The following is a 25272-nucleotide window of genomic DNA, read 5'->3' on the forward strand; positions in this document are numbered from 1 at the left end:
AAGAAACAAAATTGCCCTTAATTTGAGAATGTATTTCCTGTATTATTGTAGTGGGATGAATGGTGGTTTACAAAAGGACATGGCCATGTCCTAATCCATAGAACCTGTGAATATTACCTTATATGGCAAAAGATGTGATTAACTTAAGGATCTTAAGAGGAGGGGCTTATCCTTGATTGAGTGGGCTCTAAGTGCAGTCACATGTATCCTTATAAAAGAGAGGAAGAAGTGTACAGACACACAGAGGGGATTGTCATGTGAATATGAAGCAGAGAGAGATGTGGCCACAGGCCAAGGAATGCCAACAGCCATCAGAAGCTGGAAGAGGCAAGGAACAGAGCCTCTAGAGGGAGTGTGGCCCTGCCAACACCTTGATTTTGGACTACTGGCCTTCAGAATTGACAGAAAACTTTGTTTTTTGAAGCCATCTAGTTTGTAGGAATTTATTATGGCAGGCTTAGGAAACTAATACAATTATCTTTACATCACTTTATTAATTCTACTTTGCCTTCTAGATGAATTTCATATTCTCTATGGAGTTTTCAATTATTGAGAGACTGTACTGAAAGAGGAACATAAGATGGTGAGCTCACAAAGGAAAGTTAAAGAGTCAAGAGTCATATTCTCTAAAATTATACCATACTTGTACACAGCTATGCAGTTTTCACACACTAATGACCACCAATGGCCAGAAGATACTGAAAAACTCTAGTTAAAAGTTTTCCCTTTGACGAGTTGATTTCTCTCAAAGGAGAATCAAGTCATGCAGTTCAAGACTCAATATATAGAGTTCAAGTTTATACATTTATTTTTGCTTCATTCCATGAGACAGAGCAGGTGGTAATCCTGGAGGAAGAGATCCTCCAACAAAAGTGATGGTGGTGGTGATGGTTTACTACTTATTCTAGGTAAAGTAGTTGGAGGAGGAGGAGCAACTCTTCTAGGTAGAGGTGGCGCTGGTAGAGCTGTTGATGAGGATGACCCTCTATCTGCCTGTGGATGCAGGAGAAGAGGTCCTGAAATTTACGAGCAAGCTGAGGGCTCATGCTCCTGTAATATAAATAATTCAGTGTTTAAGTGCCTGTAATAAAATATACAGTAAACAATTCATAACAGTAGACATTTGTGTTTTTTTATAGATTATACATTGCTTATTTATCAACATTCAAAGGCTTAATAGTACATGCATAAGTCAGATATTTGATAAGTCAGATATTTCATAAGCATTTTAAACTCTACACAATGACTACTTCTGCTAACACCCTAATGTGAGGACAGTTGGCACCCTCATCAAAGGCTTTCTGAAATACTTCCCCAAAATGATGAAAAATTATATTTCATGATAAACATATGCAAAGAAGAATTATTCTATATGGCTAGCCAACTATCCTATAAGTTGGTTCAAACATGGATAATTAATACAAGGTCATGGGTTTGAGGTCCTTGAGGGTCAATTAGCTTTATACAAAGAGTCTGTCTCACAGTGCCAATGACCTACCTGTCTTCTAATAACATAATTAATATTCATTTGCATAGTAATATATTATCAAAGTTTTTACATGTATTATCCTTTTTGATTCTTATTATCACCTTGTAATATAGATAGGGCAAGTTTTATCTCACTTCTTGTGAACAAGGAAAATGAAACTCCAAGATTTAAGTGACTGAACAAAGCTTATGCAGGTAGTGTGAAACATGAGTAAGATTTTAATGCAGTTCCCACACCTAATTTAGTTCCCTTACTACTATAGCAGACTATCTCCTCATGAATGCATATTATTTGTCATGAGCTGAGGACAGAACCTTGGAGAATGCCACACTGGGAAGTAAAAGGGAGAGTAAATGACTTCTCAGAGATGTGAAAAGGGAAGTAGGAGGACAGGAAAAAATGAAACCTTTATTAAAATTATAAAACATTATAAATACAGAAAAAGGCTAGGAAAAGGCCACTAGATTGGGTCATTTGGGGTTCACTGGTGACTTTTTTTTTTTTTAATTTTTATTTATTTATTTATTTTTAATTTATGGCTATGTTGGGTCTTCGTTTCTGTGCGAGGGCTTTCTCTAGTTGTGGCAAGTGGGAGCCACTCTTCATCGCTGTGCGCGGGCCTCTCACTATCGCGGCCTCTCTTGTTGCGGAGCACAGGCTCCAGACACGCAGGCTCAGTAATTGTGGCTCACGGGCCCAGCTGCTCCGCGGCATGTGGGATCTTCCCAGACCAGGGCTCGAACTCGTGTCCCCTGCATTAGCAGGCAGATTCTCAACCACTGCGCCACCAGGGAAGCCCCACTGGTGACTTTTGACATAACTTTTAAGTCGAATGTGGAAACAGACCAATTTAAGAAACAAATACGTATTGAGGACAGTACTTAATCAGCTGTAAAATTCAGACACTGATGAAAATTTTAAGTATACATGGGAGCTTTTGTCAAAGGTGGATATATAAAGTTTATAGGTTATTAAATTATGGTAGTCCAGATTCTCAGAGGTCTACAGAGGGTTTTGGGAAATCATTAAAATGGGGATTTTCTTCTTGAAAGGAAATACCATGGCTCAATTATTCACACCATCATGAAAATTTCCTCTCAAAAGTTTTGCTTGTGTAATACATTCTATCACAAAACATTCAGGGTAGTTTAAGAAACTAATGCCTGAATGTTTATTGTCTTAGAAAATAAAATCTGTAGAGTTATTTAAACTAAAGTGTTAATTTGCCAGAAAGTCTGCTACTGGTCACATTTTTCTTCCATCTAACAAAATAATTTTCTACCATAGAACTTACTGTAACATGACACAATATATAGTTTCATCACCTGGGTTCAGTGCTTAAGCTTAGGATTGAGCTCTGAATTCTTCATTTCCCTGCAGTGATCACCACCATAGATGTTCACTTAATAATATCATTTCACGAAAGCTCAAAACAATATTATGTATGAAATAGAGCATTAAATCTCAGACCCTCAGTCATGATTATTATCATGACAATTGGGGGTAGAGCTAGTACTAGTGGTGGTAATAATGGAGAAATATGTCACCAACCAAAGGCAAACAAACCCATTTTCACTCCTGGGAAAAAAAAGAAAAAGAAAAAATGGGTGGACCAAGGAGTTTTTCTTGATTTATCATGGACATTTTTAATGTTTTTCTGTTGAAATGTAGATCTTAGAAATTAGTATGGTTTTTTAATATTTCATACCATACATTTAAATTTAATGAATAAGAAAATGGGACCTAAAAAAGATGTCCTCCAATAGGTGCATGGATAAACTGTGGTACATCCATACAATAGAGTAAAAGAAATCACTGATTAAAAGAAATGAGCTATGAAGACAAGAAAAGATATGGAGAAAACTTAAATGCATATTGCTAAGTGAAAGAAACCAAACTGAAAAAGCTACATAGTGTAGGATTCCAAGTATATAACATTCTGGAAAAGGCAAACCTATTCAGATTGTTCAAAGGCCAGTGATTGTGAGGGGTTCAGGGTTGGGGAGAGAGGGGTGAATAAGTGGAGCACAGAAGATTTTTAGGGAAGTAAAACTATTGTGTGTGAGTCTATAATGGTAGATACATGCCATCATGTATTTGTTAAAACCCATAGAATGTACAACACAAAGAGTGAACCTAATGCACCCTATGGACTTTAGTTAAAAATAATGTATTTAAATTGGCTCATCAACTGTAACAAATGAATCATACTAATTCAATATATTTACTGGGAGCAGGGTGAGAGGGTATATCAGAAATCTCTGTACTTTTTTAAAAAAAATCATAAAGTTCTCAAGCAATTCAACTTCTTAACTATATTTAACCTTGAAAAGAGATTGCACTTGTAGAATGTTCAAATTGATGCATATTAATACAAATTAGAATCTTTCTACCACACCGTGAATTGTCTAGCATGCAAAAAGAGGTGTTCTGCAAAATTGGACATCAAAAATGCATTCTTCTTAAGATGGCTAACCAAAACACTTATATAAAATGTTAAAAGTAGGAATGTGAGAAGTTAAACTGTAGTGCTAAGTCAGAGAGATCATCTGAATGGTGGACATCCTTCCATTGTATCTTGTCCAAGGCCCTGCCTCAGTCAGGACTCTAAACAGATTCAAACAAGCCTGAAGTTGTAGAATGAACACTGCTCAAGTCCAGCTATAGAAAAGGTAATATTTATCTTACTTGACCTTTGTTGCCAATGTCACTTCAGGTCATTTTAGAAGGTTGCACGCTCATCCAAATGATGCTAATTCTGTTTCCAAAAGTGGTTTATCTTCTTATCTAGAATTGTCTTTAGAGTTTGTAGAACAATAAAAACTACTTTCACTATTACTAAATATTAACCCACAGAGTATATTTGACTTTTGGAAATTATAAAAAGTCATTCATATCCAAGTTTGAGGAAAGAGCAGGTGAGCAATCTGGATAATGATAGTGTTTGGGGGGTCAAACCTGAAATACTACTTAATAATTTTTTTATTCATCCCTACCTGAGTCCTGGACCCCACAGAGGCTGATCCAAAACTTTTCTAGTCTATTTAAATTTCAAAACTACCAAAGAGCCTTCATGGACAGTAAATAAACTTATTTGCTAGTTCACTGAGAAGATGGAGGTCCTCCAATGTGAGCTTGTTCAACTTGATTATTATCCACGTTTTCTCTGAATCCACACTCTCATCTCCCCTCCTAAAGTTTTCTCCACATTATTTTTTAGTTTGGTAACTGCACAAACACACTGTCCACAATTTCCTTTTGTAAATGTTTCATTGGTACATTTGCAGAGAGGCACTCAATCTTCCTGCTTGAAATTTAAATTAGCTAAACAATCTGTAACCACACATAGAATCAGAATCATGCAGATCTGAAATATATGAACTGGAAGCAGTCTTCTTAGAAGTCCACTAATCTTATCCTCCCCTGTTGATAATGAAGAAACTAAGATCCAAGGAGTATAAATGACATACTTAAAGCTATAGCCAATTAATGACAAAACTGAGACTTTTAAAAAACAATTTATTTATTCTATTTATTATTTTTGGCTGCATTGGGTCTTCGTTGCTGCATGCAGGCTTCCTCTAGCTGCAGTGAGCAAGGGCTACTCTTCGTTGCGGGTCGCGGGCTTCTCACTGCGGTGGCTTCTCCTGTTGCAGAGCACGGGCTCTAGGCTCATGGGTTTCAGTAGTTGTGGCATGCGGGCTTCAGTAGTTGTGGCTCACGGCCTCTGGAGCGCAGGCTCAGTAGTTGTGGCACACGGGTTTAGTTGCTCCGCAGCATGTGGGATCTTCCCGGACCAAGGATCAAACCCGTGTCCCCTGCATTGGCAGGCAGATTCTTAACCACTGTGCCACCAGGGAAGCCCAAAACTGAAACTTTTTAATGACTTCTTTTAACTATTTTATACTACTACTTTAAATGGCTCACAAAAAGAGAAGGCATGCAGGCAGCCACTGGGAGAACATACATGCTTTCATTTTAATTTTAAATGTTGGTTATCAGAATAAAACATCAAGCACTGAAATTTCTTTGTTATTTTTCAGTGCTCCTTTTCCCAAAATACACAAATACAGAAATCTAGGGCAGATACATAGTCATCATTTGCTCCATTCTTGTGGTATCTGCTAACAATGCAAGCCCCAAACTAAGTGGATTCTAAGATTCTCAAAGGGAATTTTGAATGTGCTACTTAAAACAAGAATGCACAATATATGCAAGAGTGCATATATTAGATGCATAAAGATCTATTAATCAAAAAGCATGAAATTTCTTTCATCAATAAACTTGACAACTTCATGCAAACATTATATACTCATGCTCTTAGAATTTTCTCTAGCAGAGAAAAAAGCAAAAAAAAAAATCCTGAAGTTACTTCAACGATACTCTATAATTTATGGAATGATAGAAAACTTGGTTATCTCCAAGACAAGGCAAACTCTAGAGAGACAGAGTATGTAAGCACTTTACCTTACTATCAGAGGCTGAAAACCAGAGAGCTTTTAGTCTTGTGCTTCTCTCTTCCACCAGCAGGAGAGAAATACTATACTAAGGTTTCACAGGATCTAGGAGAAAAAGGAATGAAACTTTTGGTAGAACCTAATAGAATTGCAGCTATGCTTTCGTGAAAGTGAAAGAAAATCTAGATATAAATAACATTAAGATATTAATAAAGCTGGCATTTGTTCAAAAGCATTTGTGTAAGTCATTCACATGGAAAGAAAAAGCAAACTCAAATTTCAGCAAGTCTGCATGAAGTAGCAGTATCATTTGAAATTTTCTACTTAGAAAATTGAAAGAAGCCAAGTGGGGTCACTCTAAGCAGAGACAGAGAAAGGAGGAGAGGTTATACCATTTTGTTGCTATCAAAAAGAGTGACTTTAGAGATCACAGCAGATAGAACTAGGTAACTATCTCACAGTTCTACAAGGAACTACCTATTGAAGAAAGAGAAATGTGAAGGAATGAAATGGAAATTATTTAGGTTGCTTATTTCTAAACATATCCTTTGAGCAATCTAATTTCCTTTCATTTATCACTTTAATATAAAAAGGCTAGTGTTTTTCTTCTACATCTGTTAAAGGTGATAAGGAAGGAACAGTAGATTATAGTAACCTTATTTTATTAGGAAAAACAAATGACAGAATCTGAGGAATAGAAAGAAAAAGGAATAAAGAAAAGTAAACAGAGCTTAAATGACTTATCAGATATCATTAAGTAGACCAATATATGCATTATGGCAGTCCCAGAAAAACAGCAAGCTAAAAGGGCAGAGAGATTATTTGAAGAAATAATGGCTGAAAATTTCCAAAATTTGATAAAATATTTTAGCCTACAAATCCAACAAGTTTAATGAACTTTGAAGTAGGATAAAACAAAAGAAAATCATATTGAGACACACTGTAATCAAACTGTCTAAAGTCAATGACAGAATCTTGAAAGCAGCAAGAGAAAAGCAACTTGTCACTTAAAAGGGATACGATTATCAGCAGATTTGCCAGCAGAAATCTAGCAAGCCGAAAGGAAGTGGGATGATATGTTTAAGTTGTTGAAAGAAAAAAACTGTCAACCGAGATTTCTATATCTGGTAAAAACTGTCCTTCAAAAATGAGAGAGAAATTAACACATTCTAAGACAAACGACAGCTGAGAGAGTTCATTACCACTAAATCTGCCCTACAAGAAATGTTAAAAGGAATCCTTTAGGTTGAAATAGATGGATTCTATTCTGTAACTCAAATCTATATGAAGATATAAAATTTTCCTGTAACGATTTTCAGAAACACCAAATCCTTCAAACAATCCAAATGTCCAGCAACTGATGAATAAACAAATTGTCATATATCAGTACATTAGAATACTTCTCAACAATAAAAATGAATGAACCACTGATATATGCAATGCCATGGATGAATCTCAAAAGCATTGTGCTAAGTGAAAGAAGCCAGAAACAAAAGGATCATTACGTTATGATTCCATGTATATTATTTTTAAAAAAGACAGAACTACATGAAACTAGATCAGTAGTTCCAAGGGATGGAAGTAGAGTGAGATCACTGACTAGAAAGGAACCAGAGAACTTTCTGGGGTCATAGAAATATTTCATATCTTGATTGTGATAGTGGTTACATGACTATATACATTTATCAAAACTCAGTTTTGTACACTTTGAAAGTGAGTTTTACAATAGTAAATTATACGTCAATAGAAATGAAGGCATATGTTCACAAAGAAACCCAAACACATATTTCACAGTTTGTCAGGCTGTATAATATATTTCTTTAACCACTTGCCAATTGATAGACATTTCACTTGTTTACAGTGCTTCACTATTGCACTACCAAAAAATCAATATCTACCAATAATTCAATATATGTGGTTATGGATCCAGAAAGGTAAAGTACTGTATAACTGAAAAAACATTTTGAAAGTCTCACAAAAGATAGAGGAGAGTATATGTAATGTGATTAAATTGAGTAAAATAATCATATCAATATTTAATAAGCCTTAAACATTTTTGGAAATTTCCATTGCTGTTGTTAACAATTTTCCTCAACTTTTGCCCAGTCCACAAAACAATCAATTAAGGTTAAACACAAGCAATTAGAGATTATTATGTCAGTTCCCTCAGGCAAAAGGTGGCAAGCCTATAATTTTACTATGCCGACTATCATTTTTACGTCAATTGACACTAAACAGAAACTGACATGTACACATATAGAGCATAAGCTACTACATACACTTCGCTTAGCTAACTGAATGAATTTAACACTAGGTTTGTCGAGGACAATAACCAAGTATTCATGAATATATTTTGACCACATTCTCACCATTTTTAAAGGATTCCAAATACTTTTTAACTTTTATGATTACAGAAATTAAAATTTGTTTCATGATTCATTATGGGTGGAAATGTGCCAATGAATCCACATTTATAATGACGAAGACTCAAAATGACCCTTAAACCAAAAGCAGCAATGGGAGGATATACAATAACACCCATTAACTCAAGATTTCTGTGAAAACTTTCACTTCAGTAACATTTGATCTACGGCAGAAAATACCAACTACATAAAGAAAGGAACTTCTCAGGAACATTCAAACACTTTGGGTACATGTTTCTTAATATACATGAAATTGTCTTAATAATAAATTACCCCTAGTTAAGGATGAAATAAATAACTAGAGAACCTCTTTGGAGCAAAATGTAGTTGTCATTACTATACACACCAAGGAAGCAAAAACTTTTTTGGGTGTGATGGATGTGTTCATTATTCTGAGTGTGGTGATCATCTCTCAGGTGGAACATATGTCAATAGTTATCAAGATGTACACTGTAAACAGGGCAGTTTATCTTCTGCCTATTATACTCCTGTTAATAAAGCTCAGAAGGAACATACCTGTGTGTCTAGGGCAAAGTAACCAAGGAGAAAAGAGGTTGAGTGATCAGGGCAAAAGAGCAGCCCGATCTTGTTCATTGCTGGCCATGCCTGGTAAATATTTTCATTCTAATTTCAATGGGAAATTATTGGAGAGCTTCAGGCAGGGGCCTGATATGATTTGAATGGTGGGAGGCACTAGAACCACAGATGTGTGAAATTGGAAGAGACAGTGAACTCCCTAAGTCTAGGTGCTCTTAAGAGAGGTCCATAGGTTTCCTTAAACTTCCTGAAGTAGCTGCTAATTTGTGTATGTATGTACAGATATGCATTTTTAAAAAATTAATTTCCACAGTATTCATCAGCTTCTCGAAAAGGTCCTTGACCATAAATATGTAGGAACTTTTCATGGATTTACCCAGAAATTAGTTAGAGATATCAAAACCTGGAGAAGTACAAGGATGTGTTCAAGATCAGAGGTGGCAGGTTGATGAGGTCATGAGGGGGTTATGATGCTGACTACCGTCTCTGGTCCCCTCATCTCTCCCTGCCCCAAATGCTGATTCACAGAACACAGTCGTCATAAAAAGCTGGCATACAGCACACGAAGCCAGTGTCTGCTGAACCCTGACCCGCTCACCCACATCAACAGGAGAGCGTGCCAATGGTATGGTCCATAAGAGGTGATCAGCCAGCACAACTACTGGAAAACAGTCCCTTATGACTCCCCCATCAAACCTGTATAACTTTCTAAATCACCTACGGGTGTATTACTGTTAAAATCACAAAAGAACAACACATCATAAACAATAATAAGCTATTCCTCTTTCATTATTACTGAGCCTGCCCTGTGCTGTAGACCAGAAGAATACTATAGAATTGGCATTTGACAGCTCTAGTTTTCCTCCTGTAAAGAATCGACAAATGAGTGTATCCTTTGGTATCCTTTGAGTGTATCTGGATCCTTACCAATGGAGATTTCAATACGGTATAAAAAAAACTTCTTAAACTAGGAGGCGCTATACAGCAAGGTACATTTCACATGAGAAGCTTCACATCATCCTTCTCACGAGATTCCAGTGTAGGATGACAGAAGGTCCTTTTCTCAGCAATCCAGGGGACAAACAGGATCCCCTCAAATTCTTTCCTAGCTCTAGGGTTTATGAAAATGTCGGGCTATTTTTTATAGCTTTAAAAGGTCCCAGGTTACCGAACTAACCCTGCCTTTGCTCAGTCTTGAGCGTGAAGAACGTGCCTCCATGGCACCAGTATAAACTGGATTAAAACATTTCAGAAAGTCGCCTTTGTAAAAAGCAAGGGGGTAAAACACAAAGTACACCTGGGAGTTATGTTCCATACCTATCAGATGTGTGAAATCGGCTCTAGTAAAATAATGGCCTTTTCTGGGCTTCGAGTTTCAACTGAGTTCAGGGGTGTTGGAACTTACCAGATAGGTTGATATTTGAATCGCACAGGCAGAACTCTCCTGATCATCACGATGAACAATTACAGGGACTGAGTATACCTGGACGTGGTGCTAGCCAGACACTAACAAGAGGAAGTTCGGTGAGAGACCTGCCTTGAGAGGGGAGCCTATTGTACAGAAGGGGGAAACAGAATCAAAGCACAACTGAGGGCTGTACTGCGTACCTATCAGAAGTGTGAAGTCAGTGTCTGATCTTCGTCTGTGCTTGAACTCTGGGTCCACACCAAGGCAGTGCACGAGCTGTTGATCGTGCCCTTGGATCTTCTTACCAAACTGTGACCTGAAAAGGAAAGAACGTATTGTTGAATACCTTGGCCACAGATACAGATTAATTTCCCTAAGTAAGAATTCAGCGTGAAAAAAGTAAAAAACAAAGGAACAAAACAAAACAAAAACACACCAGCCTTTTCCTAGTTCTGCAAAAGACCCCCATCCAGCCACTGCCTACCCTTAGGAGAAATAAGCCTACAGCTACAGATGGTCTGGACTTTATACTGCAAACCCACTGTGACGTAATCCACTGTGACCATTTGGTCACTTCATATGGTAATTTGCTGGCATTGAGGCTTGTGGTCAGAGATACCGGATCAGCCTTTCTGCTTCCCTAACCTACTGTCCCTGAGGTTAGTGAAATAAATAAATAAACTGTCAGCCCTACAGCCACAGATACAGAAATGTTCTCCCACTTATAACTGATTGATTTCCACGAGGGATGAGCGTCCTGGCCCAAGGGGCAAATGACAGTTTGGGTTTTGTTCAGCACTGTCAGTCGCGTAGCTATAAACAACTTACAGAAGTGGACCGAGCCACTTCAGCAAGATGCTCTGTAGGGACCAATCTCTACACGTATTCCAAAAAGATCCATTTTATAGGAGCACACACTTAGTATGCATGGCTAGAACCTCGATTTATTCAAAGTGGCTAAGGTCTTCAACCGTATCCTCATCAAGGTAATTGTGTGGCCCTAACCCTGACCAATTCCAAACGGACAGAAATACACCACAGCGCCTCCTGCTTCAAAACTGGAGGGTCAATGACTATTTGTAAGTGTCTAAATGATTTAACAGCATAACATTAGTAAGAGGCACACAGGATATGATCCTCAGAGGATCATCCCCCAGATGTCCACAGGGTCCCCCCCACCCCACCCCGTCTCTTCCTTCAGGTCTTTATGTCCCCTTCTCAGTGAGGCCTTCTCCATACAACCTACCTGCAGGTGCAGATCCCTCCCCCAGACCTATTCCCCTTCCCTGCCTTCGTGTGCTGCACAGCACGCGTCATTATAATACACGTGGGTCTTATTGAGCTTACCTTTCAGTCTCCCCCACTAGAATGTGAGCCCCATGTGAGCAAGGACTTTAGGTCTCTTTCGTGTCTGTATGTCCAGCACGAAGAACAGTAGCATCTGGCACATAGTAGGTGCTCAGCAAATGATGAAGGTCACCTTTGGCCACCAGCCCTAATGTTCATGCCATTCCCAGAGCTGACCCTGTCACCTGTAGAGTGTGCGTCTTTCAGAATCTCCTCCCCGTATTTACATTCTCACACAAGAGATCATTAAAAATAGATACCCTACGCTTTAATGAAGTGGTTGGATAATTCTACAGTACTTAAAACAAAAACCACCTGTTTCCAGTCCTAACTGGAGACACAACCGATTACAGCTCTGTAAATGCAACCAGAATCAACTCTTTTAGGTTGGTGTTTTCACCCATATTACTCAATAACATACTCAAAACACGATTACTTTATCAGTGTTGGTTGGCACAGTTGCTTTTGTGGATACTTTTAGCTCTGTATCACGGATCATTTCAAACAAAGCCGATAGAACAATATATCCAGAATTCTGTATGTCGGTCAAGGAGCTTCAACAATCAGCGTTTTGCCACTTAAGATTTATTTGTTTTTTTTTTTCTAGCATATTCCAAAGCATATTCCAGATATCCTACGACTTCGTGTGTAAACCCAAAGAAGTTATTTCCTCCACATACTCTGCGGTAACATAAACTATAACAAACAGGGCTTTAAAAAAACATAACCAAAATACCGTCATTACATCTAAGAAAAATTACAATTATTCCCTAATGCCACAGGAAACCATCCATGTCCAATGTATCTATTTGACCTAAATATCTCTCTTAAATTTGATTTGTTCTTATTAGGATCCAAAGAAGTATCTTACATAGCATTCGCTGAAATAGGACTTAGTCCTCTTTTCATCTATAACAGCCCCTCCCCGTTTTTTCTTTGCTATTCCTTTGATGAAAAGACTAGATTATTTGTCCTGTAGAATTACTCACATTCAGTGTTACTCTATATGCATCCTGTCCTGAACATGTTCCAGTAGAAACAGAATAACCCGTAGTGAGATCTCTGGGTATGGTTAGATTCAGGCTCAGTTATTTTAGCAGGAACATTTTATAAATTTATTTATTTATCTATTTATTGGCTGCGTTGGGTCTTCGCCACCGCGCGCAGGCCCTCCCTAGTTGCGGCGTGCGGTGGCTTCTCCTTGTTGCAGAGCACGCGCTGTAGGCGCGCGGGCTTCGGTAGTTGTGGCACGCGGGCTCAGCAGTTGTGGCTCGCGGGCTCTAGAGCGCAGGCTCAGTAGTTGTGGCGCACGGGCTTAGTTGCTCCGCGGCATGTGCGATCTTCCCGGACCAGGGCTCGAACCCGTGTCCCCTGGGTTGGCAGGCGGATTCTTAACCCACTGCGCCACCAGGGAAATGTCCCTTAGCAGGCACATTTTAGACTTGATGCTTTGTACTCCTATATGATACAACAGGAGTATCAGATTGCACTGTACTGTACAGTGTCAATTGTATCACATCAGAACACCCGCGCTGTTTCCCACACTTTTGATGGGAAACAAAAAGTTTCCCCTGGCCGGGGAGACGGGGGTTGATCGGTGGGTTGTACTATTCTCACCTTGATTCACCCACATTGTAAAATGTACCATCTACCTTTTACTGAAATTTTATTAAGTGTATGTGTTGGCTTGCTTTTTAAATGTTTGATATGCTATTCATGTACCATGTAATCCACAATGTTAAAATGTACTAGTCACTGATTTTTACTATAGTCAGACAGTTGTGGGCCCGTGACCACAATAAATTTTAGGACATTTTCATCACCCCCAAAAGGAAGTCCATACTTATTATCTGCCGTTCCCTATTCTCGGGATGGGACTGAAACCGGCCTGAATGGTACAAAGATTACTTCAAATTGAAAACATCTGAGCTACAACAGAGGCAGAAATAAGTCTTCTCTGAACTGCCCTTATCTGGCTAAAGCAGAACTTTATAAGAGACAGCTGCCACAACCCCACCCACACGGGGGGGGGCGTGTCTCTAAGCAGGGAGGCCTGATCTTGGACATGAGAACATTCCAGAAGATGGTGTAAATAAGCCTCATCAGACCCTTCCATCCTTTGAAGTCCTGATCCACCAAGCCCCCTTGCGAAGTTGGTCTATAAACCCCTATCTCTAGCCGTCTAGGGAGCCTCTTCATCTGAAAGCTCCTTCATGGTAAATAAACTTTTCTCCGATTAATTTACCGATAATTAATTTTCAGGCCCCTAGCCAGTTGAACCTAAGACGGTAGAGAAAAAGTTTTCCTCCTAACGTTCCCTTCTCACTAGCCCTATGGCAACCACGCGTGGATTTTTTCTCTCTGTAGATCTGCCTGTTCTGGGTACTTCACGTGAATCAGATCTTACAATGTGTGTTCTTTGGTGTCTAGCTTTTTTCATGTATCATAATGTTTCCAAGATTCATCCGTATTTCAGCACGTATCACTACTTCATTCCATATTATGGCTAAATAAAAACTCATGGTAAGGGTATAGCATATTTTGTTTAAAAATTCATCAGTCGATGGACATTTGGGTTGCTTCCCCCATTTTGGCTTTGTGAATAAGGCTGCCGTAAACGTTGACGTACAAGTTTTTGTTTGAATGTTTTCAGTTCTCTGGGATACGTGTCTAGGAGTGGACTTGCTGGTCATGTGGTCACTCTATGTTTAACTTTTGGTGGAAGTGCCGAACTGCTTTACACGGTGTCCGCACCATTTTACATTCCCACCAGCCAGTGTATGAGGGGTTCAATTCCTGCACATCCTTATTACACTTCTTATTTTCCATTTTTAAAATTACAGCTGCCCTGGTAGACGTCAAGTGGTATCTCTTGTGATTCTGATGTTGGTCTCCCTAATGACTAATGACGTTGAACATCTTCTCTTGCCCTCAGTGGCCATTTGCATGGAGAGAGCAATGGATTTGCAGCATGAGACGCCCCCGTCCCCACCCCCCACCACCCCCGCCCCTTGTGTGTGTGAACCACTCCTGGTTCACATTGGCAAAGCCACGTAGCCTCTTTGGACCTCGATTTCCTGGCACAATGAGTGGTTATTGCATCTGTGTTCATCCAGGGAATGGAGACAGAAAAAAGACTTTGACTTGGATCTCTGCATGGAGAAACAGCCACTACTCCCTAGAGTGAAGGAAAAGAAACTCACAGAGGAATCCAGAGGGGCAGCTGAGATCCAGAGCCCAGGGACTGGTCAGGTAATTCCGCGTGGCGAGGAGGTGGAAGCTCTCTTCACTTTCCACCCTCAACAAGGCGGGCAAGTTGTAGCAGAGCATGAAGCCCTCCCTTCACTCCCTAGGAGTTGAAGGCAGCTGCGCTTTGTGAGGTTTTCCTGTGGTGACCTGAAATGCAAAAAGGCAGCTGCCTGGCCAGAACTAAGCACCTCAGGGTCCTCACTGTCCTCCTCCCTTCTGCCCTGGAAATTCCCACCAGCTCTGCCCAAACAGCAGGGAATGGGTGAGAAAAGGCGCTGTGAGTCAGAGCCTGAGCCAAGGCTGGGACTAGCCGGACAGCAGGCGGTCTTGGGGGGCCTGGGCCTGTGCAGGTGCTCAGTCGGGGAGCAGAATGGAGGCAGGAAATCCTGAGGAGTTAGGGGCAGTCAGCAGGCCAGTTGTGCTGCCCTGGGGTCGTTGCAGAGCCCATGGATTTCTTTTAAGTGTTTCTTGGAAGGGTGATTACACTGGGGAGTGGATAGGGGCAGGGGTGACTTCGGTTCTCCCTTGAAAAACTTCTGTATTTCTGGAGATGTTTTTTCTTAAGAAATAACCAAGCAATAATTACATTTGTCAATGGAAAGAAAGAGTTAACAAAAGCATCTTCACAGTCTCGACCGTTTTAGTCACCAGAAAGCTGCCGGTTACCCACGATCCTAGAGACAGTTGTTTCTAAAGGTCTGTCTTTGAATCTCTCTCCCGTGCTCTCTCTCCTCCGCTGCACCCCTCTGCAGGGAACAAGCTACTGGGTGGATACAGGCCCCAGTTTAACACCCCTCGTCTCTGAGTGGCGGCATCACCTGTCATCTTCCTTTTCCTCTCTATGCTACATGTGTCTCCTTGATGTGAAGGTTATTTCTCTAGAGGAGCGTGTTCCTTTTCTCAACAGGAAACAACAAGTCAAGGCGCCCGCCAGGCAGGAGAAACCTGCGAGTCGCTGCGACTCCTTCGGACGCAGCACATCCCCCCCACCCACCTAGGCGGTGTGGACACCACCTGCAGCAGCCCCGGGAAAACCGCTTCAGAGGCGCGGGCTCCCTAGCAGGTCCTTGGCAAAGAGCGGGAGGTGACGGGGCGCAGGGAGGGCCTGCTCTTGGGACTCTGCCTCCCACCTGAGGAGGGAGCAATTCAAGTATTAGTAACCTCAAGCATATGAAGGATACAAACTCGTCACATCGTTTGCAAGTGTACTTACACTTTTTTCCTCTAAATAGTCTTGCGACCGTTGAACGGTAAAATTTCCGTTTTACTGTTCCTTCGCATACATCGTTGGCGGCAAGGCCCCTACAAGGGGGACAAGTTGGTCCTCCCGAGCAGAGAGCGAAACACGGGAGGTTTCCTCGCAGACTTTCCCAAGCTCCCCTCTCCCGCCTCTCGGCACCTGGGACCAATTGAGGATGTCCCACCCCTCCCCTGGGCGGGGCCAACACCGAGGAACCCGGATTCCCAACCCCTCCTCTCCCCCTCGCCCTCCCCCCCGCCGCGCCCCACCTCCCGGGCTTCTCCGAGGAGACGCCGACGACAGGGGGCGGGGTGGGGGTCGTCTACGCGGGGCCACGCAGGCGCCGCTTTACGGCAGGGGTGGGCGTGGGGCGCCGTCGAGTCCCGCCGGCCCCCGCGCAAGGTTCAGAACTGACCGGGCTTGTCCCGCCGGAGCGTGGCCTCAACCAGGTGGGTCCCCTCAGCCTCCTTCGTTTCCTTTCCCTGACGCGGGGCGACGCGGGGCCGGGGGCTGGGCTCCGTCCGGCAGCCGTTCTGATCCCGGGGGCCCTCCCCGTCCTCTACCGTCTGGGCAGCGTATGCCTGGCGTGCGCCGTAGGCCAATGGTCGCTGCATCCTGGCCGGCTCGGGGGGAGGCGGGGACGGGCCGAGGGGGCGCCGCGTGGGCCCGGCCGGGGTCTGGCGTTTAGGCGAGGCTGGCTGAGCGTGGGCGCCGGGATTGTACCGCCGCCTGAGTTCTGTGCACTGGCGCCAGTAGGGAGAGCGTCCAAGTAGAGCCCCTAGGGAAGCGGTTCCCTGTGGCCAGAGGGCGGGGAGGGCAGGAGGAGAGCGCGGGGCCGCCAGCTCCTTCTTCCTTCCCTCCCCATTTACGTGGCCGCAGGAGGGTCGGCTTGGTTGGGTGGGATTGAGTGCGCTGCCGACAGGGACTGGGCTGCCCGGAATGTATCCCTAGAGAAGTAACATTTCCTTTCGTGAATTTTTGACCTAAAGAAGTTCTAGCTCCATTTTCACGTATGCATTTAACCACATGGAAGATTAAACCCCCAGATTTTCAGGGTCTCTGCAAGTGATGGGAATACTGGTGGTTAATGTTTTTTATCTATTTACAGTTCTGTGCAGTAACAGGAGGCCTTTTATTAATGAAAGAAGCAATGAAGCTTTTTAAAGAAATAATTTCAGGTTATCAAAGATAAAAGTTCATGGTAATAATACAAAATATGAATAAGGGGAGCAAATTATATGTGGACAAAAAACTCCAAAAGGAAAAAAAACCACAGTTTTTTTTATGACACTGTTAAGGGTGCGTGTTCGTGCAAATGCTTGTTTCTTGTTACTGATAATTGGCAGAAGATTGGCCTTATTACCAAAATTTAAAAATTCGAAGAACTTCTGTAGACATTTGATGGCATGAGAGGGCAATCGAAATTAAAGGGTCAGGGATTTTCATATAAAGGACTGTACTTTGTTTACAGTGGGATTATAACCATTTCATGGGTAAAGGGGATTTGAGACAAGTCAGACTCAAGAGAGGTGAGGAAATGGCAGGTAATACAGGCCCCTCTGAAAGGGCAGGTCTTGGTTGGGAACTCATACCTTGTATGAAGTTATAGTGTAGTTTTTGTTTGTATTTCCTTTATATGTGCGGCTGGGGAATCTTTTGGTATATTTAAGAGCCTTTTGTGGCTCTTTTTCTGTGAACTAGTAATGTCTTTTTCTCTTGGTTGTTACTCTTAAACGATATCTAGAAGCTTGTTCTCTATGTTAGGAAGACTACTGATGTGAATTAAATACTTTTTTCCCGTTTATCAATGCTTTTCTAACTTCGATTATGCTTTTTTCGTTAGCATGGTAAATTTTAGGTGTTCACATTTATCCTTTTTGTTTTTTTAATGGATTTTTGGGTCAGGCGTACAAAAGGCTTTTCCTGCTCCCGAGCTATAAAGGAATCTTGCCCATTACTTCTTCTAGTAGTTGTATGGTTCTGTGCATTGTACCTTTAATTCTTGGATGCCTGTACAGTTCATCGTGGTTTATTGTGAGAGGTGTGGAACTATGAGCCTATTCTAGATGGGTATCACTTTGTCCCAAGGCTGTCTGTACTCTCATTGATTTGGGAGACTGCCTCAGTGTATACTAAATTCTTGTATGTCTTCAGGTCTATTCTTGAACTTTGTGTTCTACTATATATTTTCACATGTGGTATGACTAGTTCTCTCACAACATGGCTATTCATTGTCATAACTCTCCTGGATATCTCTGCCTGTTTGTTTTCCCTTATTAACAGTGGAAAATAACAAAGTGTTCAAAAGCCTTTTGGATTTTCTTTGGGATTAGAATGGATTGCTTGATTAACTGATGAAGAATTGTTAATGTTCTTGAGTCTAAGTCTGTTTATCCGAGAATGTAGTACATCTTTATTCTTGTTTAAGTCTACTTGTCTGTCCTACGGGAATTTTAAAGTGTTCCTCCTGTAGATTTCCATGTGTGTATTAACATTACCCTAAGCATATAATCTTTCACCATTGATAATTTAAAATCCTGTAAACTTTGTTTCTAACTGGATATTTATTTATGGAATTGGCTTATAAAAAACATTCGTAGAGCACTTGATTGTCAGGACTTTTGTTAATTTTCTCGGTTTCAGTGAATGGTATATTTTCCATATTGTAATCAACCCTTCGAAAGGTTAGAACTTTGTGAAACGTACCCCTCCGAGTGTTGGATGTTTGAGCACTGGGTGGGTAAAGTCGGGGAAGAAGAAGTTAAAAATCAATGTCTCTGAAATGTTTTCCCTCTTAGGCGCACTGTTGCAGTCTAGTGTCACTAATTTTTTAAAACACCTCGTTATAGGGATACCGAAACCCTTGATTTCCCTTTTTTTACACACTTCTAAGATTTCTAAACATTTTGCAAGTTAATGTTAAGTGGAAAGGATGCTGAGCCCCTCCTATTTATTAAGCCAGTGACTAGGTCCTGACCCACACAAACTCCCTACCCAAGGCTGTGAGCAAGGTGATATAACTGTGCCCTTTTGACCAAAGTTAACACCCGGACATATAAAGAGGCCTGTCTGCTTGAGGTCCCAGGTGTCTTTCCAGACAGGAGGAACTTGAAATCAATTGGAAACAAGGAATTAGGGGCTCAGTTGATCATGATGGACAAGAAGTATTGATAACAGACTTTGATCCGGTGATTCCAGAAGAGGATGAATATCTCAATAAATGTATAATGAAAGGGTAGAGACATCCTTCCCAATACATAACAAGATGGGCTTAAGAAACTCTGGAGATTAAGACCCAGACATTATTAAAAGGGTCAAAACAAAACAACCGTAATATATTTGCATTACCCTTCCTTTGCATTGCCTAGTAAAAGGGATAAACATCTTCTCTGTTGAAACAAAAGGTTACCAAATACTGATGATTTTCTTCTGGAGAGACTTCCACTGATATTATTTGTTCTTTTATGAGGCAGAACAAATACATTAGTGATTGGGTGGGTGGGTGGGGGAAGCCATAAAATGTTTTTAAAAAGGAAATGCTAGACTTGGCATTACCTAAAGATAGGGCTTTTAACACTGATTTAGAGCAATTTATATTTAATTCCTGGCATTGTGTTAAACAGTGGTAAACAGAGTGACCCTCCACCAACACTGGTTCCTTTGGTGTCTCTGATATGGAATCTACCTCCTCTGGACTGACCTGTGTGTAAAACCATCAGGCTGGCCTCTCTGTGACTCTAGACTGTACCTCAGCTAGCACTAGTAAGCAGGGGCTAGGACCACGTGTGGTGCATCTGCTGAGGTCTCTTGCCCTACTCCAGTGCTAAACACACAGGAACGGATAGGGACTAGGTTCAGATCCACTGCTAGCTACCTGGATGAGGAACCTTTCCTTTTCTGGCCAGGAGGCAGGCTAAGAGGACCAAACAGGGATGAGGCTCTGCTCATCCAAATGTGGAAGTGCTACCCAAATTTGGCCAAAACGGTGAGCCGCCATGTTGGAGGCAGGTTGGACTGGAGTTGGTGTATTTTTCCCCTCACAAAGGGGCACAAGGACAGGTCTAGGAGACGGGGGAGGGGGTGGTGAGGAAGGGCAGGATGGCATTTCTGGTGCAACACTGCCATCAAGAGGAACTCATTCCCAGATGCCAAGCACACTGCGCTGAGACGCCACAGAGACGAGGCCCCGCAGGATGGAGGGCCAGACGTTGAGGCGCGCCCCTCTGAAGTGGCCAGGTTGATGAGCCATCTTGCTTTTGCCAGGTTGGGCAGGGGTTGGCATTTCGTTTTTCCCTCGGCAAAGGGCAGAGGGAGAGGGCCTGGGGGAGGGGAAGGGGAAGGGCAGGTTGCCGTTCGTGGTGCAATACTGCCATCAAGAGGAACGGGTCCGCCGATCCCGCGAACCCTGTACCGTCCCTTCCTGGGGAGGAGTGACAAGGGATTGAAGTCGGGAACACTGGACAGTGGCCCCGGGAAGTCAAGAGCTCCGAGCTCCGCCTGGGAAGGGGCGGGAAGCATGGCCCAAGGCCCGGCGGTGCCGTGGAGGCTCCAGAGACGGGCAGTGGCACAGGGCGCACAGCCCGGCCGCCTGGCGTGTGGGGCTACAGGAAGTGGAGTCTCGGTGGACCCTGGTGGCCGCCACGTCTGGGCGGGCCTAGAGGAAGCTGCTCCGAAGGAGGCCAGGCCGGGGTTCTGCGGGCATTTGGCCGCGTGCCCCTTCCCCTCGGAGCCAGAGCACGTTCGGCCTGGGCGGGCCCAGGGCCCCGGAAGCCTCTCTGGGCCGCGGTGCGGCCCAGCCAGAGACCACCGCGGGCAACGGGAGTTCTGCCGCCCTTGGCGGCAGCGGCCGAGGCGGGCCCAGTGACCTTCTTCCGTCCAGCTCAGAGACGACACGTGGAGCCTGGCTACCCAGTGCCCAGGGCTCCCGAGGCCCAGCCAGAGCTGGCAGTCCGAGTCCAGAAGGGGACGGCGCTGGCGGGACGCAGGAGCCACCGCAGAAGGAGCCCTTCACCTGAGCCGAAGAGTCTAATCGGTGGCTGCGGTGCCATCTCCCAGGGTCTCCGGGATTCTGGCCCAGGCCTGGCCTGGCCTGGCCCGGCCTGGCCTGGCCCGGCCCGGCCCGGCCCGGCCCGGCCCGTCCCGTCCCGTCCCGTCCCGATCCGTCCCGAGGGCTCCCGGACCCGGCTCCCGGAGAGGAGAGGGCAGGACACGAGAGGAGAGGAGCTGAGCAGAGCCCCGCCGAGTGGACCCCCGGGCCATGCATTTGCAGCAGGCTTCAGCTTTCTCCCCACGAGGCCCTGTGCCTCAGTTCAGCGAGGAGAAGGAAAGGCCCCGGCTTGCATTCCGGCCCGGCTCTCCAGGTCTCGGCCCTGTGCTTGCACCTGCGGCCCAGCCAGGGAATCAAGCCGAAGAGGTCTGAAGAAGCTGCCTGAAGCTCACCTCTGCTGGACTGAGAGAAACGCCTCCCCCGCTTGCCCTCTCCCCCATGACCACCCCTCATCCAGCTTGTCTGCCAAGGCCAGGAACGAGGTGCATACTCCTGGGCACACGGCGGTGCCTTCGAGTCCCCGGCTGACCCGATAGGCCGCTTCTGGAACAAGCCGTGGGGCGGCTCGTTCCTGCCCTTTGCCCAGCTCTTACCTGCCCGGGCGGGGGTGGGTGGTGGGCTGGTTTGGGGGTCGGGTCCCGGGGCGGGGTCCGGTGTGGGGGGAGGGCTTCCGACTGGGAGCAAGTCTCCAGGCTGGACCCCTCCCTCCCTCCGCACGTACCCCTCCTGGAAGGGTGCTGAAACCCGCCCCGCGCCCCTTTCCTTTCGTGCCTGTGAGTCGCCCGACACGTTGTCAGGCGATCTTACGTGGGCAGAGCGTTTCCTTGGGGCCGGGTCCTGACGTAGCTACGCGGTCTGACTGGTCGCCGGCCGCAGGTGCTCTCAGTGTGGCCCTCTGGCCAGGGCCAACGGCTGCACCTGCAGAACGTGGAGCCGCTTGTGAAAAATCCCAGGAGTCTTCCCCAAACAAGAGGACCGCCGGGTCCTCCACGGGGAGGGAGACCGAGGAACAGGGCGTTCCCCGGCCGCAAAGTTCCTGTTCCCGAGGTGAGCTCGAGTGCGGAAAACGGACCTGGATCCCCCTGCTGCGGACGGTGCCGTCCCTCTCTGCGTACCGATCGTGGCCCACTTCCATCCCATCGCGAGTGGGTCCTGGATACCCTGTGTCCTACGGCACAGGAAGGGCCTCAACGGGATCCTGCGGGGCCTGGGACCCGGACTCTCTTTGGCAGGAGCAAAAAGTAAACAAACCGAAACACAGCTCGAACTGAGAGTGGAATGTGCAGTGCCCCTGCATTACTCTTCCTCGTCTGCGTCTGGGAGCAAGCACTAACGAGGAAACGTTCTCCAGGCTGTGTGCAGGGTGCTGCCCCCGACAGGGGACAGGGCGGCCACGTCCTCCCCTTTCCCCGTGGTCCACGGTGGCTGGGCCCGGGGCCTCCGCCGGGGCACCGGCCACGGGTCCTGGGTCCCCGGTGGCCCTGAGACCCCAGGGACCCCACTGGCCGACCTCGCTCCTGCAGGGAGAGCCAGGATCCAGGGGCCAGATGCCCTGGGGTGGGAGCTTCAGCTCCTTGTTCCTCAACATGGCGGCTGCCGAGGCCCGGCCCCGAGGGTGGGGAGCGCGGCGGGCCTGGCCGCCCGGGGCTCCTCGGTGGGTGAGCCCGGCCCCGAACCCCGCCGCGTGTCGCGTCCACACCTACTGTGGAGGCGTGCCCGGCGGCCAGGTTCGGCCCGGGAATCCTCTGAGTGCCCCAAAGCCAGCCCTCCTCCCGTCACAGACACAGGCCTTCCCCACAGTATCCAGAGGCAGGGGCTGGAGGCCGTGCTCAAAAAGCTTCCGCTTGATGGCACTGTTGCTCCAGAAATGCCCAGCACCCTTGCGAGCGCGGCCTCTCCCTCCGCCCTTTGCGGATCAAAAAAGGCCCAGGGAGGCCCGAGAGCCATCCAAGCCTTCCGAGTGGGGTTGGCCCTACTGGGGGGTTGGGGGAGGTGGTGTCTCTTCCTTTTGGGGCTTCTCCTTGGCAGTAGGAGCGCACAGGTAAAGACATGCCAAGGAATCCGTGCATCGGTGGGTCCATCTCCGCATCCCTCTGGGAGTTCTTTTGAGGCCACGTTGCCTGGCCCCCATGTCCTGGCGACCGGGACCCTGTCATGTCTGCACACCTGGGGACGGGCATCCATCTGGGTCGTGTCGGGCAGAATCCTAGCTCTCTCGGGACATTGATTCAGAGCTAGAGGTGGCACAAGGACCTGGGTTTCTCCGCTTCCTGCGTGGTTGCCTCTCTGCTGTTCTCATCCAGCTACGTGAACTGGCTTAAGGGCTCAGGAGCAGGCCCGAGAGGGTCTAGGCCACTATGGCAGCGGGAGGAAGTGACGGGGACCCAGGGAGCTGGGGCAGATTGCCCCTGCTCGCCTCCAGGGGTGTCAGGCAGCCACTCTGCCATGGAGTGCCCGGGGTAGGGGGTGCAGGGAGGTGGTTTGGAGTTGCTGGGACAGGTGTAGATCCCAGTGGCTCCCCTCCATCCACACAGACAGATGACCTTGGGGAGGGCCGTCTGTTCAGCAGACCCTTCTGGGGAGCTCTCCATGGGACTGTGTCTGTACTCTAGCCTCAAACCCCCCACTCGTTCCGTCGCTTCATTCACTCGCTCCCTGCTCCACTCGTTCATTCGTAAACACGCAGGTACACAAACGTGTGCGTGGGCGCGCGTGTGTATCATGCGTGCGTCGTGTGTAAGCACGTGTTCGTACGCTTATAGAGCGTGTACAAAACGTCCCTTCTCTTGTACTTTTTCCCTGTAACCGCCTCGGGGGTGCCGCTGTGGATAGGACTTTCTCCCAGTCAAAGCCAAAGCCCTCACCGTTGCTCGATGGCCGCTCCCAAGTTGTCCGCCCCGTCTGCGGAGGGAAGCGCACGTCCTTTTTGCGTGCGTACGTATGCTCCCGGGGTTGAATGCAGGTGAAAGCAACGGGCCGCAGAGGGCTGTGTGCATGTCGCCTGCTCCCTGACCCCACCGGGCTCTCGTAGTGATAGGTAGTCTTCTGCCTTTTCGGCTGCTCTCACGGCACTATAGGCGTGCCGTGGCGTTGGCACGTCTGTGCGGAGTCAACGCCGTGTCCTGCTAGGCCCCCTCCGTTTCTTTTCGGACAGCTGCTCAGGGTAGGGTACCCTTGTCTGTGCCTGGAGGCAGGAGCATAGGGTATCTCACGTGCCCCTCCTCTTTGGACGCTAGGCTTCCGCCTTGTTCCTTCCTCCCTTCTTCTGTCTCCCACGGAACTGGCTGTGAGGCGCGGGCCACTGAGTCGTCGTTACCAGGGTGCGGGTGAACGTGACCAGGGTACGTTTTCCGGCGTCAGCGTCCACCCAGAGGAGAGGAGCAGGGTAAATCTCCAGTGGGCCACGTCCCAGAGCACGTGCCCTTACGCCCGGAAAGTCCATGCGGTGGACCTGTGTGCGGCCAGAGGGGAGACGAGTCGGTGCCCGTTGACCCACGCGTCCTAGGAACGGCTGGTCAGTTGTGGAGGACGCGCGCGGGCTTGCCAAGATACCTGGGGTTGTCCCGCCATAGTCCCACGGGTGCAGAGCCGAGGAGACGAGCTCCCCGCCTGTAAACGCCAGGGTGATGGCTGTGCTTCCCACCGGAAAGAGATTTTGGAGGATGACGGGATCAAGGGTTTCACCGGACACGCTTCTTTGTGTACAAACTGCTTCCGTCTGACGGCCCCCCTGCCTCGGATGGCATCCGTGCCATTTCCGAAGGACGAGTGGAGTTGATTCTTCACACTTGCGCCTTGTTTGGAAGTTGTTGGTTGAGCCGGGGGTGCCGGTAGGAATAGGAACCGAAGGCACTGTCTCTCGAGGTTGCGCGGGCGGGGGTGTACGCGGACCCTCCCCCCTCCCCCCTCCTCCCTCCTCCCCCCTCCTCCCTCCTCCCCCCTCCTCCCTCCTCCCTCCTCCCCCCCCCCCCCTCCTTCACAAGCACCGTGGCGGTGCCACACTGAGTGATGGGCGTTCGGCTCTCTCTCGTTGCAGAGGAGGCAGAGCGGAAGGAAAGGAGGAGGAGGGAAATCG

The 25272-nt window shown here is 46.1% G+C and overlaps 1 long non-coding RNA gene across 2 annotated transcripts; it reads right to left on the reverse strand.

The window, feature by feature from the left end:
* Positions 1 to 829: 829 nt before the first annotated feature.
* On the reverse strand, positions 830 to 16295 carry LOC132357719 (uncharacterized). Of its 2 annotated transcripts, none has more exons than XR_009500279.1 (4): positions 16124 to 16295; positions 10515 to 10630; positions 5957 to 6051; positions 830 to 1050 (listed from the first exon to the last, which is right to left on the reverse strand). It is a non-coding gene; the product is annotated as an uncharacterized LOC132357719 (long non-coding RNA). The 2 variants fall into 2 exon arrangements; XR_009500280.1 differs by lacking the exon at positions 830 to 1050 and adding an exon at positions 5047 to 5307.
* Between the last annotated feature and the right edge of the window lie 8977 nt (positions 16296 to 25272).

The sequence above is a fragment of the Balaenoptera ricei genome, chromosome X (genome assembly GCF_028023285.1).
Source record: "Balaenoptera ricei isolate mBalRic1 chromosome X, mBalRic1.hap2, whole genome shotgun sequence".
NCBI lineage: Eukaryota > Metazoa > Chordata > Mammalia > Artiodactyla > Balaenopteridae > Balaenoptera > Balaenoptera ricei.